Source organism: Haliaeetus leucocephalus, unplaced genomic scaffold (genome assembly GCF_000737465.1).
Source record: "Haliaeetus leucocephalus isolate CR32 unplaced genomic scaffold, Haliaeetus_leucocephalus-4.0 Scaffold162, whole genome shotgun sequence".
NCBI classification, from domain to species: domain Eukaryota; kingdom Metazoa; phylum Chordata; class Aves; order Accipitriformes; family Accipitridae; genus Haliaeetus; species Haliaeetus leucocephalus.
This window is the reverse complement of record NW_010972598.1, coordinates 15,686,239-15,699,454: the sequence shown is the minus strand read 5'-3', so window position 1 is coordinate 15,699,454 and position 13,216 is coordinate 15,686,239. Positions and strand designations below refer to the sequence as shown.

Genomic DNA, 13,216 nt, shown 5'->3' with positions numbered 1-13,216 from the left:
GCATCCTGACAAAGAGCCGCCCCCCCCCCCGCGCAGGTCCAGCTCCCTCTGCCGACACGCCACGCGTGGCCCCGCCCCCCCCCCCCCCCCCCGGGGGGGGGGAGAAGAGGGGGGGGGGCCGCCACCCCCCCGGGAAACTCACGCAAGCATCCCAGACCCCCGAAAAAAGCCATTTTATTTACGAGATGTTAATGGGGAGTCACGCGAAATACACCGGTACCCGGCGGGGAAGGGGCAGCACCGATTGTTAATTGCCTCGTCATTACAATTAATTACTGCTCTCACCTCCCCACCGCGTTTTAGGGGGGATGTACCCCCTGTACCGCCCCATTTTGGGGATAGGGCAGGTTGGGATGCTGGGGGGCTGGAGCCTGCCCTGGGGCAGGAACCATTACCCTAAAATTTGGTGCTTGAGCAGGGAATTTGGAGGTGACGCCGGGTCCCCCACGGGTCTTGGGGGGACACCCTGGCTCTTCAGGGGTTGGCTGGAAAAACCTTCAAAAAAAAAGAAAAAAAAATTTTTTTCCTCCTTTGGAATATTTTGGGGGGGTAAAAGCTGATTTGAAGCACCCCCCGTTTATGTCAATATAAACCAGAGGCTCCCCAAAACACTGAGCCCATGGGTGGGAGCTCCCTGCAAGGCACATGGGTGCCCCCCACCCCCACCACCTCTATGGGTGTCCTGTACCCCCCCCAGGGTGCACCCAACCCCATCGCCCTTGGCCGGGGCTGACCCCCCAACTCACCAGCCCCCTGCTCTCCTGCGGTGGCCCCCAGGCAGGGGGGCAGCAGGGGGGGACCCCAGGGGCAGGGGGGGGCACTGCCAGGCCAGGTCCCAGGGCCCCCCCCCAGGGGCACCTGCCTGCTGTCACCCAGCTCCTGGTCAGCACCCATGTCCTGCCGCTGGGAAAATGAGGGAGAAGGCAGAAAAAGGGGAATTAAAAAACATTGAAATTGAGGTTTCCCACCCCCCAGCTTCTGCTTTGAGGAACACCCCCCACCCCCCCCGAAAAATAATTCCATTTTAAAATTTTTAAATCAGTTGCAACATGTAAAATGCCAAACAAGAAAATCCCGATCAGGCCCCCCCAAACCCGCACACGTCCTGGAGGGGGTTATAGGATGCAGGGTCTCTATTTTGGGGTGATCTCCCCCCCAGTACCTCAAAGCCCCCCGTTTCTTCCAAAACCAGGCGCAGCAGGCGGATGTATTCGGCGGCGGCTTTCAGGGTGTCGACTTTGCTGGGCTTGCGGTCGCGGGGGATGAGGGGCACGATGGTCTTCAGCTTCGAGAAGCCACTGTTCAGGTTTTTAATCTGCCAGGAGGAAATAAATCAAGTTACACCCCGTGGGGATCCACAGCGGGGGGACCCCAGGATTAAACTGGGTCCTCCTAGAATTAAACTAGGTCCCCCCAGGATTAAACTGGGGCCCCTCCAGGATTAAACCAGCCCCCCCCCGCAAAGCACCTCAGGGCAATGCTGCTGAGTGTCCCCCAACTAGAGCAGCCCTGGGGTGGCCCTGGGTGCCACCATGATGGGACATCACTTGCAGCCCCCTGGGATTTGATTTGGGGGGGGGATGCAGAGGGTTTTTTTAAGGAGGGGGTGTCCCCTCACCCTCTCACGCTCCTTGGCGTTGGCTGCCTGCCGTCGCTCCAGCACCTCCGCCAGGTCCCCGGCTGGCTGGTAGCCCCCGGCCGGTTGCTTGCGCAGGCGAGCGATGGCGGCGGCGCGGGGCAGGGGGCCGTAGCGTTGGCTCAGCACCCCCTCCAGCACCTCGGGGGCTGGGGTGGGTAACAGGACCCCCACTGGATGCCCCCCAGTTCCGCTGGCCTCCCCCATACCCGGAAAAGCAGACAAATCCTGCAGCACAACCTCACCCCACCTGTACTGCCTCCAAAAAGGGGCAAATAATTAAAAAAGGCCTTTAAATATCCTGGGAGCCCAACGAGCTGCAGGTGGGGTCCAGCCCAGCCTAACGAGCGGGGTGGGTGCAGGGATGGGGTGGGGCTCGCCCTGTGCCTCAGTTTTCCCATTCAGCAGTTGAGCCCCCAAAGCCGGCAGCCACAAAGCCTTGACCCGAAAAGGGACCCGAAAATATTCCCAGGAGCACAGGGGGGAGCCTTATGGGAGGGGGGACGATGGATAAGGCCTGATGCCCTGGGGATGGGCAGCTGGCATTGCTCCACAGGGAGAAAGAGGGGTTTGTTTGGGAGGCTTCGTGTGTCCCTAAAAAGGTGGGAAACTCTTTTGGGTGGGGAAAATAAAAATATGAGGAGTTTAATAATGGCGGGAGCTGTTTCGGTAGATGGCAGTGTTAGTCCCTGCGATGCTGGAAACCTCTGGGTGGCCGGAAAAAAGAGGAAAATTCCCCTTTTGCCCACCAAAAACCGAGGCCAAAGGTCACCCTGGGTTATTCGCTGTGGGGGGAACCTCATCCCAGACCCATTCTTGGGATGGTTTTCCCCCTCCCGAAACACTGTCCATCCTCCCCTCTGCTGCTTTTGGGGAGAAAAGCTCCCCCAAGGTGACTCGCCCTGCTTTTTTTAGGGAGCGGGTGCCCCATGGGGTGTGTGTGGGGGACAGACATGTTTCCCTGTGCGGGGCTGCAGCCGCTGTGCCTCAGTTTCCCCAAACCTGAAAGCACCTGGCAGGGCTGAAAACCATCCCTGGGCTGCAGCAGAGTCCTGCCATTTTGTTCCTCACCCGGAGAGAGACTGGAGCTGGAGGAGCAAATTGCAAAGAAACCTCCAAATGAGCCCCCAAAGGAGCTTGGAGACACCTGGAAGGCAAATGAGCTTTTATTAGAACCTCAGAAAACCCAATTTTTTCCTCTTTAATGCTCCATAATGAGCTTCCCCGTCCCGCAGCCAGATCCAGATAATCACATTATTACTGCCCAGATCACGGGGAGGGAGTGGATCTTACAAATTAATCCAAGGGCAAGTGGGTTTAAAGACACCCCCCAAAAAAAGGTCTGTGCACACCCACTCACTTTTATTTGAAAGTGGCAGCAGCCAAGGGGGGAATTAGGGCTGCTGAAATCCTCTGCCTCCCAGCAGCCGGGGTTTGCTCCTTTCCCCTTGTTTTATAGTTGGGAAAATTGCACCAGTTTGGATGTTTGTGGATTAAAAATCGAGGGGAAAATGGGAAGTGGGGGGAGGTGTGGCGGGGGTGGGTGACAGAGGTGTTTGGGGGTTGCTTGTGCAAATGGGATTTCCAGGGGTCTTGCCATGATGGGAAGCGAGGAGATGTGGAGGGCTAAATTATTAGGAGTCAGGGTTATTAGGGGTCACAGTTACTAGGGACCATGGTTTTTAGGGGTCACATTTATTAGGGGTCATGTTTTTCAGGGGTCATAGTTATTAGGGGTCACAGCTATTAGAGGTCATGGTTATTAGGGACTGTGGTTTTAGGGCTCATTTTTTAGGGGTTGTGTTTTTTAGGCGTCACAATTATTTGGAGTCATGGTTATTAGGGACCATGTTTTTAGGGGTCACAGTTATTTGAGGTCAGGGTTATTAGGGCTCAGAGTGATCAGCCCTTGCTCACAGCAAGCACAGGGGAGCATCTGCAGCAGATGGGGATGCTGCAAAGTCAGACAGGAGTTTATTTTCGGCCCCTCCACTCCATTTTCTGCTTCTGGCGGCCCAATGCACAGCGAGTGCGGCCGGACGCAGCCCGCTGAAAACAGCAGCAGCCTCACAGAGCCGGCGTGAGCCGGGGAGAGCAGTGGTGAAAGGCCGGTGAGGGAAAGGGCAGAGCTCCTCCAGCAGCGAAGCCTCTCCAGCAGGTTCGGATAACAGCTCGAGTCGCCCCAACCTGGGCTTAGGGCATACCCAGGATTTCTGAGTTTTGGGGGTTTCTTCCCAATTTCTGCCCCCCTGGGGTCGCAGCCTGCTTTGCTGCAGGCCAAGCATCCTCTGTGCAGCTCCTGGCAGGGGTGGGAGCTTGGGAAGCATTCAGGGCTGAATTCCCGGAAAACAGCATCCTGGCAGCCCGGGGGTGGTTGGCCCATTGGGAATGCTTTGGACCGAGGCGGTTTTCCAACCCTTTAGGCTCACACGTCCCCAGGTATCCCTTTCATTTTCCCTGCTCTAAGCGTGGCCGGAGCAAGAGCCGGCCGTGGGTCCCAAAGACCCAGCACTGGCTGCCGCCCCCGGGATGCTCCCCAAAGCTGGGTGCCTCTATCCCATTGAATTCACCCCATCCCACCGGGCCAGCAACGCTGATGCTCTGTTGGGATCTGACATTTGCTGTTATCACGAGACTGGAAAAATTACCCAGCGGTTTCTAATTACTGCAGCGGGGTCGGTGCTGGGAAGGTCAGGGAAGAGGGTTGGTGCCAGGGCTGCGACGTGGCCGGATACTGGCACAGGGCAGCTGTTGACATGTGACTGAGCCCAATCTTTCTTGGCGCAGCCCCAAATGTCTTGGAAACAGCCGGTCCCTGCCGGAGCCGCCGGCCTCGTGCCGACTCCGTGCTGCCCGTGAGTGCCCAAGATGGGCTGCGGGCCGGCTCCTGGCCACAGGTGGGGAGCGCCTTAATAAAACGCTTTGAGGTGCTTTATTGAGTGGTGGCATCCCCTCCGGCTGTGGCAGAGGATGCAGGAGCTGTGACTGGCATTTCCACCTCTCCCTCCTCCTCCTCTTGCCATCAAACATGTCCTGAGACACCCGCTCTCCCGGGTAGCTGCACCCAGGAATTCATGGCATCATTTGCAGCCGGGAATCCTCACCGGGCTGCCGCCGACTTGGCATATCCCGGTCCCCGAGCTCGCCAGGGGTCAAGCCTGACTTGGCATCGGGACCACCCGTTCTGCTTCCAGTGGGTACCAGGTACCTGGGACAGGGCTCGCAGCCGCCAGCATGGGAAACGGGAGAGCGTGGGTTACCATATGGCCAGTGAGGCCTCCTTAAAACCTTTTATCCTGCCATTAAAACCATAAAATCATCTCTCCTGATCCCATCAATGCTGCTGGCAGTATTGGTATCTGTGCCTCCTGAATGCCTTATCTTAGCAAAATATCACTGTGCGCTGGCGGGAGGCAGAGACCTCTGTCTCGGCTGAGTTTTCCCGGCTCACCTGGCTGTTTGAGCTGGAAATTTGAAGGTGTATTTGTGATGGAAAGTCCAGAGGCTGCTTTCGCACCCAGCTGTGGTGTTGACATTGTGGGAGTTGCAGCTGGGCGGGTTCCCCGCACGATGCCTTGGAGGCCGGGGGGATCCCAGGGGGCATCGATGTCCTGCCCGCATCCCGGCCGGCTGCTCCTCCATCGCCTCTTTATAAAAAGGTTTAATTAAAAGCAGGAGGTGAATGAAAATGCCATGCTGGGGAGGTGGAGATGGTCCCTGGCCACCCACCGAGGTCCCTGGGCGGGGGGTCCCATGCTGGGAAGGGGCAGGTCTTGCCTCCTCCATGTGCTGAATTATACATGAGGCAGGAGGGACAATAAAGGGGTTTATCAGCCGGGTCTGGAGCCCGCTGCAATGAGGATTTCAGCAGGGACAATGTGAGCGGGGTGGGAACGGCTGGGCGATGGGGGTCAGCATCACTTGGCTCCCATCAACCCGACCCTTAATTACATCGGGAGATGAAACAATCCCGGCTTGGTTAAATAAAAATAATAATTCAAGTCCTGCTGGGACTGGTGGGAGGGGGGGGAACAAATACCTGCCGAGACACCCAGCAATGTCCCTGGCCCCCCCACCTCCCCAGCCCCACTTGTTCCCTGGCACATCTCCCATCGCCCAATGCTCGCAGTTCATTTTATTTTCCCTTTCCTGGAGATTCCCAGTGCAGACATGCCAGGAGGTGGATTGTAAAGCCGCCGGCACCAAGGGCTTGGTGACATTTCCTCTGTGCCGGCAGCAATAGGAGTGGGGACGGAACAAAGGTGGCTCTGTCCTTCCCGGCTTGAAGAAGTCTTTTTGTAAAAGCTGGCGGAGGGAGGATCCCAGCCTGGAGCAGCCGGAGTTTTCCCTGTCCAAGTGCAGAGGAATTTTTGGAGATAAAAGAAGTTTCCATCAGCCAAAGGCAGTGCCAACCTCCCTACCCTGGCACGAGGCAGGTGGCTCATGGCACGGCTGCCATCGCAGCTGGTGCGGCTGTGAGCATGCTGCGGTTGGATTCTGGCTGCCGCTGGCCCCCGGCAACTGTCCCGGGGTCTGGATTAGTCCTGGGCTGTCACCGTCAGCCACGTGCCCTGGGGATGGGGGTGAGATGGGGACAGGGACCAAGGCAGGGATGGGGATGGGACAGGGAAGGGGATGGGATAGGGACAGGGACAGGGATGGGGAAAGGGATGGGATGAGGTCAGGGATGGGGACAGGGACAGGATAGGGACAGGGACAGGGACCAGGATGAGGCCAGGGCTGGGCTGGGGCTCGGGCTGGGCTCGGGCCAGCGCTGGGGCTCAGGCTCTACCTCGTTCTCCCCAACCAGCGCAGCACCTTGCAAAGGGAAGGTGCCCAGCTTAGAGCCCAGACTAAGATTTAGGGCTGGGTTTAACCTTCAGCACATCCAGGTGGTGCCTGAGCCCGGGGGGGAGCGTGCTTCCCCCAGAAACAAGCCTTGCCCCTTCTCTTGAGCCCCCGTCATGGCCCAGCCGCCTGCAACAGGGAAATGTGGGGCTGCAGCTTTGTCGCCCTCCTCTCTGACAGCAATTTCTGCCTTGCCTGTCCTGGATAACCGTGCCAGCACTGATTGCCGGTGCTGCCCGGCCCTCCGAGCTGGATAATCTCCATCTGATAGAATTAATAGATGCATCAACCTTAAACCTCTTTGCTTGGCAGCTCCTCTCTGGCAGTGGGGAGAGGGGACTCATGCGCCCACGGTCACGTAGGGACGGAGCCACCGAGCCACAAGTCCAGGGAGGCTGCCAGGCCACAGCAGCAGCTCTTCCCCCCCTCTTTCTACCCCCTGTCTGGGTTTTTTGGGGGTTCTCCAGGGCCCCCAAAGCTCTGCATAAGCGGGAGAGCCACCGCTGCTGTGCCAGATGCCCGCAGATCCCGATTAAGCACTTTGCCGGGTAAGAGCCATGTGGGCAGCCACATGTCCCTGCCCCACGTGCACACGCACATGCAAGATGCACACATGCGCACGCACGATATCTGGTGTCCACGGGTGTTACCAGGATTGGGGCCATACAGACCTGGCACAGTTTGGAGCTTCCAGCCCCTGCAAATGCCCTCTTGCAAACACATCCATCCTGCCCCGGCATTAATTTTCCCATTTGATTTTTCTCCCCCAGGAAAAAGGAGAGAGGATTTGTCAGTAAAACTGTCTGCACCGAAATTTGGGCTGCGGACAAGGAAGCCAAGTCACCCCCTCAACGGGGACGGGGCATCATGGGGGTTCACCCATGGGCTGGTCCAGGATCTGGCTGTTATTTATTGCTGTGCAAAGGGGTACGGCATGGAGGGATGCTCTGCTGGGGGGGGGTCAGCGAGGGTGATGTTGTGCGGTGTGGGACAGGAGGAACCCAGACCCACCAGCACCGCGCATTAAGCATCACATCCCAGACAGCTCCGTCATGCTCATCCCACAGCTCCGGGATTACACCGGTGCCCCTAAAATCCCATATTTATCTCTGCAGTGCCCAGCCAATGACCTCGGGGCTGATGCGCAGGACCTTCCTCCGCGGGGATCAGAGATGATAAAACTCTCTCGGTCCCGCCTTGCCACAGGGCACAAGGTCCCAATCCCAGCAAACCACCTCAGCTGCTCTAAGGATGACATCCGAGCACGCGGCAGACGGGATGGATGGCAAGGCCTTCACCCAGGTAAGGGGATTTTCTCCCTGGATTTGGGATTTGGGGTTTCTTTTTCTCCTTGTGCCTGGCTAAGGAACTGCGATGGCCCCGGTGCGAAGGGATGCAGGGCCAATCCATCCAGCTGCTGCTTGTCAGAAAGGGAGTAACTGTGGGTGGCAGGGGATCACGGGATGGATGCCGGTGAAATAATTAATGGAATGGTGTGGGAGAGCTGTTTCCCAAACCTCTGGCCCCAAGCCAAGCAGGGTGATGTGGAAGCAAGGCAGGATGTTATGTTCGGGGTGTTTTTCTGCCTGGCGGAGTGAATTGAAGAAAAAATACGTGAGCGGGGGCTTTGAGACATGGTCCTCCCTGCAGGGGAGAGATGTGAGATGCTGCTTGTGGGTAAGCAAGGGTCCAGGGGAGAGCCCGGCTCTGCTTCTGCATCCTGGGGAGAGCTGGCCAGGATATGGGATGGGGTTAGGGATTGCTTTTCTCGCCCCAGAAGTGGCTGAGGGAGCATCAGCATTTCCCCAGCAGGGTGCTGGGCATCTGTGCTCAGCATGGGACTGCCCGGCAATTTCTCTGCCAACAGAGTTTAGGAAGTTTCTCTGGAAAAACTGTTTTCCCCTGTGCCTCAGCAGCTGTTTGCTGTTTCAAAACCATCTTTGCTGGAAAATGCAAAAAAAATAGAAAGCACTACATTTCATTTCCAACCTCTCCCCAATTCACCCGAGCAGTGGGCAAGGCTGGGAGAGCAGGAGCCCCTCGGCTGTGGGATGGGGGTCCCCCCTTGTGCTCCAGGTTTTAAGAGGCTGCCCAGCTCCTCGCTCCCTTGCCGGCTCTGCCAGCATCTCACCCAAACACCGAGGTTGGGTTGAAAGGTGCATCCATCCACACATGGCTTTGCCGTGGTGACGTGGACGCTGGTCCCTGCCTGTGTGATGGCTTTCCCGGCAGGGCTAAGGGCTGGGATCCTGCCGTAGCCGTGCACCCGACACTGAGTTTCAGGTTATTTCCTCCGATCATCAGTGCTGGGTGGGAAGGATTTCGCAGGAATCAACACAGGCGGAGATCCCAGGGTGGGCTTTGCATTTGGGATTTGACCCCAGCTCAGTCCCTGGGCTTCCCCCAAGCCTTCAGCTTGCTGCTTCACCTCCAGCTGCTGCCAGACTGCCACCTCAGCGGCCCTTCCCTCCAGCTTCCCGGCAGAGCCAGAGACTTCCCGCACAGTCCCAGCTTCTGCCAGCTGGGGCTCAAGGACTGACCCTGCGTCCAGCCTGGGCTGGATGTGGCCATGGCACAGGGGCATCTCAGGGTGATGGCAGGGTTATCCCACTGCCGGCACGCTCTGGGATGGGACCCCTGAGACCCGGCTCTGGGAGCCTGGTGTAGCGAGGGAAAAACCAGGGGACCTTCTGAGCATCCAAACTCTTTGGATCAGAAATAGAAATGGCATCCACATGCTTAGCATGGGCTGCAAATCCCTTCGGCTTGCTCCCACCCAGAGCTCTGGGAGGAAGCACAGGGTGTCCCACGGAGGAGGCGAGGGCACCGAGCATCCCCCTGCCTGTTGCTGCCTGCTCACCCTGCTTGTGCCCCAGCTCCAGTTTGGTGGCACCAGGGACGTGCGCTTGCCCCATGCCGTGGGACGTGGTGGTGACCCAGCTCTGCCGCTGCTGGCAGCCGGGAAAGCGCCTGGGGGATGCTGGAGAAACCTCCTCTTTCCGCTGTGATTGAGAAAGTGCCACACGCGGGAGTTATTCATCCCAGGGCGGCGTGACTCAAGGTCCTGTGTCCTGGCTGGGACTTTTGACCTCAGAGGTGTGCCAGGCTCACACGGTGCCCGACACAGCCCTTGCCAGCCCTGGGACCCACCCCAGCTCTCCCTGAGTTTGGCCATGCTGGCTTTTGGGGACACCATCCATCCTGCCAGGGCTCCTGCCAGCTCCAACATCCCCTCTGGGGTTTGGGGACCTTGCTCTGGGGTCTTTGAGGATGGTGGAAATTGCTCATGGAAATGCAAGGGGCTCAGATGTCTCCTCTCCCCATTGCATCATGGGGGCTGATCCTGGGGGACTCTGGGCTGGTCCCGTGGGAGATCCGATGTCCCCTTGGATCAGGAGATGTTCAATGGAGCTGGCAGACTCCCTGGCAGCTGGATAAGCTGAGAGCTTATGGCCGGCGCTGCCGCAAGGGAGGTCAGGGCAGGCAGTGGAAAGCAAACGTCAACCTCATGTCACAGTAATTCAGCAGGAGGCAGAGGGACAGGCAGCAGCAGAAGCTTGGTGTGGATGGGGCAAACTGGATTTGCCCCTGCTGAGGCTCTCACTAGAAAAATACTTCTGGGCATGGAGATGCTCCCAAGGTTGAGGATGGCCATCACCAGCAGAGGATGGCTGTCACCAGTGGAAGATGGCCATCACCAGTGGAGGATGGCCATCACCACGGGTCCCCTCGCGGCAGAGGTCCAGCGACCGCCAGAGCCCACCCGCACATCACACGCTTGTACCCGCCGCTGGGTAACACTTCCCAGCCAAACCCCATTCGGTTTCCTCCTGTCCTGGCTGGTGGCCCTATGGCTTTGGTGGGGGGAGTGAAGGGTCTGAGGAGAGCAAGGCAAGAGCCAGAGCAGGGCGCCTGTAACACGTGAGGAAGCTAAAATTAGGTGGCTACATCTAATCTAATTTAATCTCCCCTTTTCCGTCTGTGTAACAGAGATTAGCCTGGTTGTGCAGGGTGGGAAGGCTGGGCTGCAGAAGGCAGGCTGCCCCCAGCCTGAGGGCACCCCATTTCCCAGTCCCCACCTGACCCACAGCGAATCCCTCTGGCTGTTTTGGGGACGGCTGGCTGCTCAGGGAAGGATGGCCTTGGGATGCAGCTGGATGTTTTAGGATGGGTGTGTTGGAAGTCAACTCTGGGGTTATGAGCATCCGCAGAGGAGCAGCAGTAGGACGGACAGACAGACAGATTCCCCCCCAGCCCCCCCAGCACAGACAGAAGACAATCCTCCCCTCTCCTTCCACCTTTGCGAAGCGGTTTGGGATGGGCGAACCTCGTCCCTTGCCACAGAGCTGGGGAAAGGCTGTTTCGCCCAGCTCAGCCCCAAGGTCACGCGCTCCATCCCACAGCTGCCGAAGAAAGAAAAGTTCTCGGACCGGTTTTCTATTCCCAGCCCCGTGAAAGGGTTGGGTCCGGCCGAGTTCAAGGTTTCCGGTGCGTTGGGTGACCAGGCAAAGTAAATAAATGGTCACCGGTGTCATTCTTCTGCCAATGGGTTCATTTGGGATGTGTGTGTGTGTGTGTGTGTGTGTCAAATGAAACATTGTTGGAAACTATGTAGAGCACCGATGGAGCAATGAATCACGGGGCAGGTGATCTAAGATGAATTAACGCCTCTGCTGGAGCAGCTCCAGCTCCAAGATCATCCTGGCTGCTCCATGCTGCACAGCAGCCTCGAAAAATCGGATGCGCCAGGTCTGGTTCCCAATTCCTCTATCCCCATCCTGATCCATGCCTCAGTTTCCCCAGTATAAAAGAGGGATATTACTCTCGCCAGGTTTGCAACACTCTCTCTTGGGGGTTGCCAACCCCCCCGGGGCAGCAGCGGTTCGGGGGGCTTTGCCCTATGCTATAGGTCAGGTTGGTCCCGCTTGCATGGGCTAGCATCCAGAGGCGGTCCCAGGACTCTGGGATGCTCCATCCCTGCTCCGGCCGCTGGGCACAGCCCTTCCTTTCAAGCTCCGACGATGTCATTACTGCAGTCATTCGTCTTTAAAGAATCGCATTAGAGAAATTAGAGCCGGTTGTAACTTCAATCCCTGCAATCAGCCCATTTCCTTTTGCTAAGGAACGCAGCATTAAATGCCCATAGATTATTACAAGCCCATACGAAGCCGGGAAGCAGCTGGGAGGGACGGCTTGAAAATATTTAGATTTTGAGGTTTATTACGTGAAAGGAATTACAAAACGTGTTAGAAAAACTCATTTTAAATAAAAAATCACTTTAAAAGCAAGCGCTATTTAGAGGAACGCATGGATCAGAGACCTGCTCCTCCTGCCTTTCTTGACTAGGGTATTATCCGGCAAATAAATTGAGTGTTGGGGAATATGCCTCCCTGAATAAACTGATTTTGCAGAGGTGAGCTGAGCTCCTGAGTGGGACAGAATGATGAGACAGACCCTTCATTTTGCACATACAGTCACTTCCTTCATCCAGCTGGGCAGGCAGCAGACGGGGAAGGTGGACAGATGTGCCCAGCTATTTTTAGGCTAAGCGCTGCTTTAATTTCATCTTAACCACTGAGAATTTGGGTATTTAGCAAAAAAAGCTGGATGAGAGGGTGAATTGAACCGCAGGCACACTGAAAAAGATTAAAAAGCATCAGCTGCCGATACGGGGCTTTAACCGAAACCCTGGACAAACTCGGGCTCGATGGGCAGGGTCTGGCAGGACTGGATCGCCCAGGAAAAGGAGTCTGGCAGCAGGGTTGTCTCGGCTCTGTTTCTCTCCCTCTATTTTGGTTGCTTCTCCCCCTCTCTCTTCCCTTTGAAATGGAGTTTCAATTCCTTGGAAAAATGATGTAAATGACCACTTAGAAAGAAATATTACAAGGTAAAGCCATGAAGAGTTTGAGCTGCTCAGAACTGGTTGGGAAAGCGCGGCAGGGAGCAGGCAGACGGGTTGGGTAACTCCTGCCCCAGGGCTGCTAAGACCGGCTCTTCTGGGAGCCAGGATCCGGGCAGCAGGAGCTGTTCTGGAGGGCCAGGCGGGTGTAGGACGTGCCACGGCCCTCGTAGGGCTCCTTGCAACGCCCAGCTGCGGGTCTTTGCATGGCTTCGGCCCTTGAATTCCCAGATGGAGCCAGGAGAAGGGAGCCAGGATGGAGACAAGGAGGAAGGAGGGATGGTGGAGGCAGATTCTGGCCCTTCCCTGGGATAACGCGGGCGGAGGCTTCCTAAAGCTTTGGGGTCACCGAGAACCCCCTTTCAGCCCTTCCCTGTGCATGGGGAGCAGTACACATGCATGCAGGCGTAAGAACCGCCACAGGCTGTGGGCTGATGGATGCACACTGACGGATGCACAGGGATGCGCACGTTAATGCGCATGTGATCTCACACACACATGCAGCACGGTGCACGCACACCCGTGCATCTGCAGGGACACACCGAGGCACACGCAGACGCTGATGACCACGACGGGTGCGTGCACGGACACATGCCAACGCGCGTAAGCTGGACTGCGCGTGCACACGCACGCACACACCTGCTGCCGTATGCCCCCCTCCCTTGCTCCGGGGGTGCACATATGCCGGTGTGCACGCACAGACAGCAGTGCACGCATCCCTCCCTCCCAGTGCACCCCTCCTAGACCATGCAATCCACCACCCCCTGTGCACTCACCCATGCACACACGTCCCCCTCCCCCAGTTCACGCACACCCCCAGTACACCCCCAATG

At 57.4% G+C, this 13,216-nt stretch overlaps 1 protein-coding gene across 1 annotated transcript in view; it reads left to right on the top strand.

Moving 5' to 3' along the window:
• Window positions 1–13,216, top strand: part of GCK (glucokinase (hexokinase 4)) — a 251,262-nt gene that overhangs the window by 209,959 nt on the left and 28,087 nt on the right. The window lies entirely within an intron of this gene.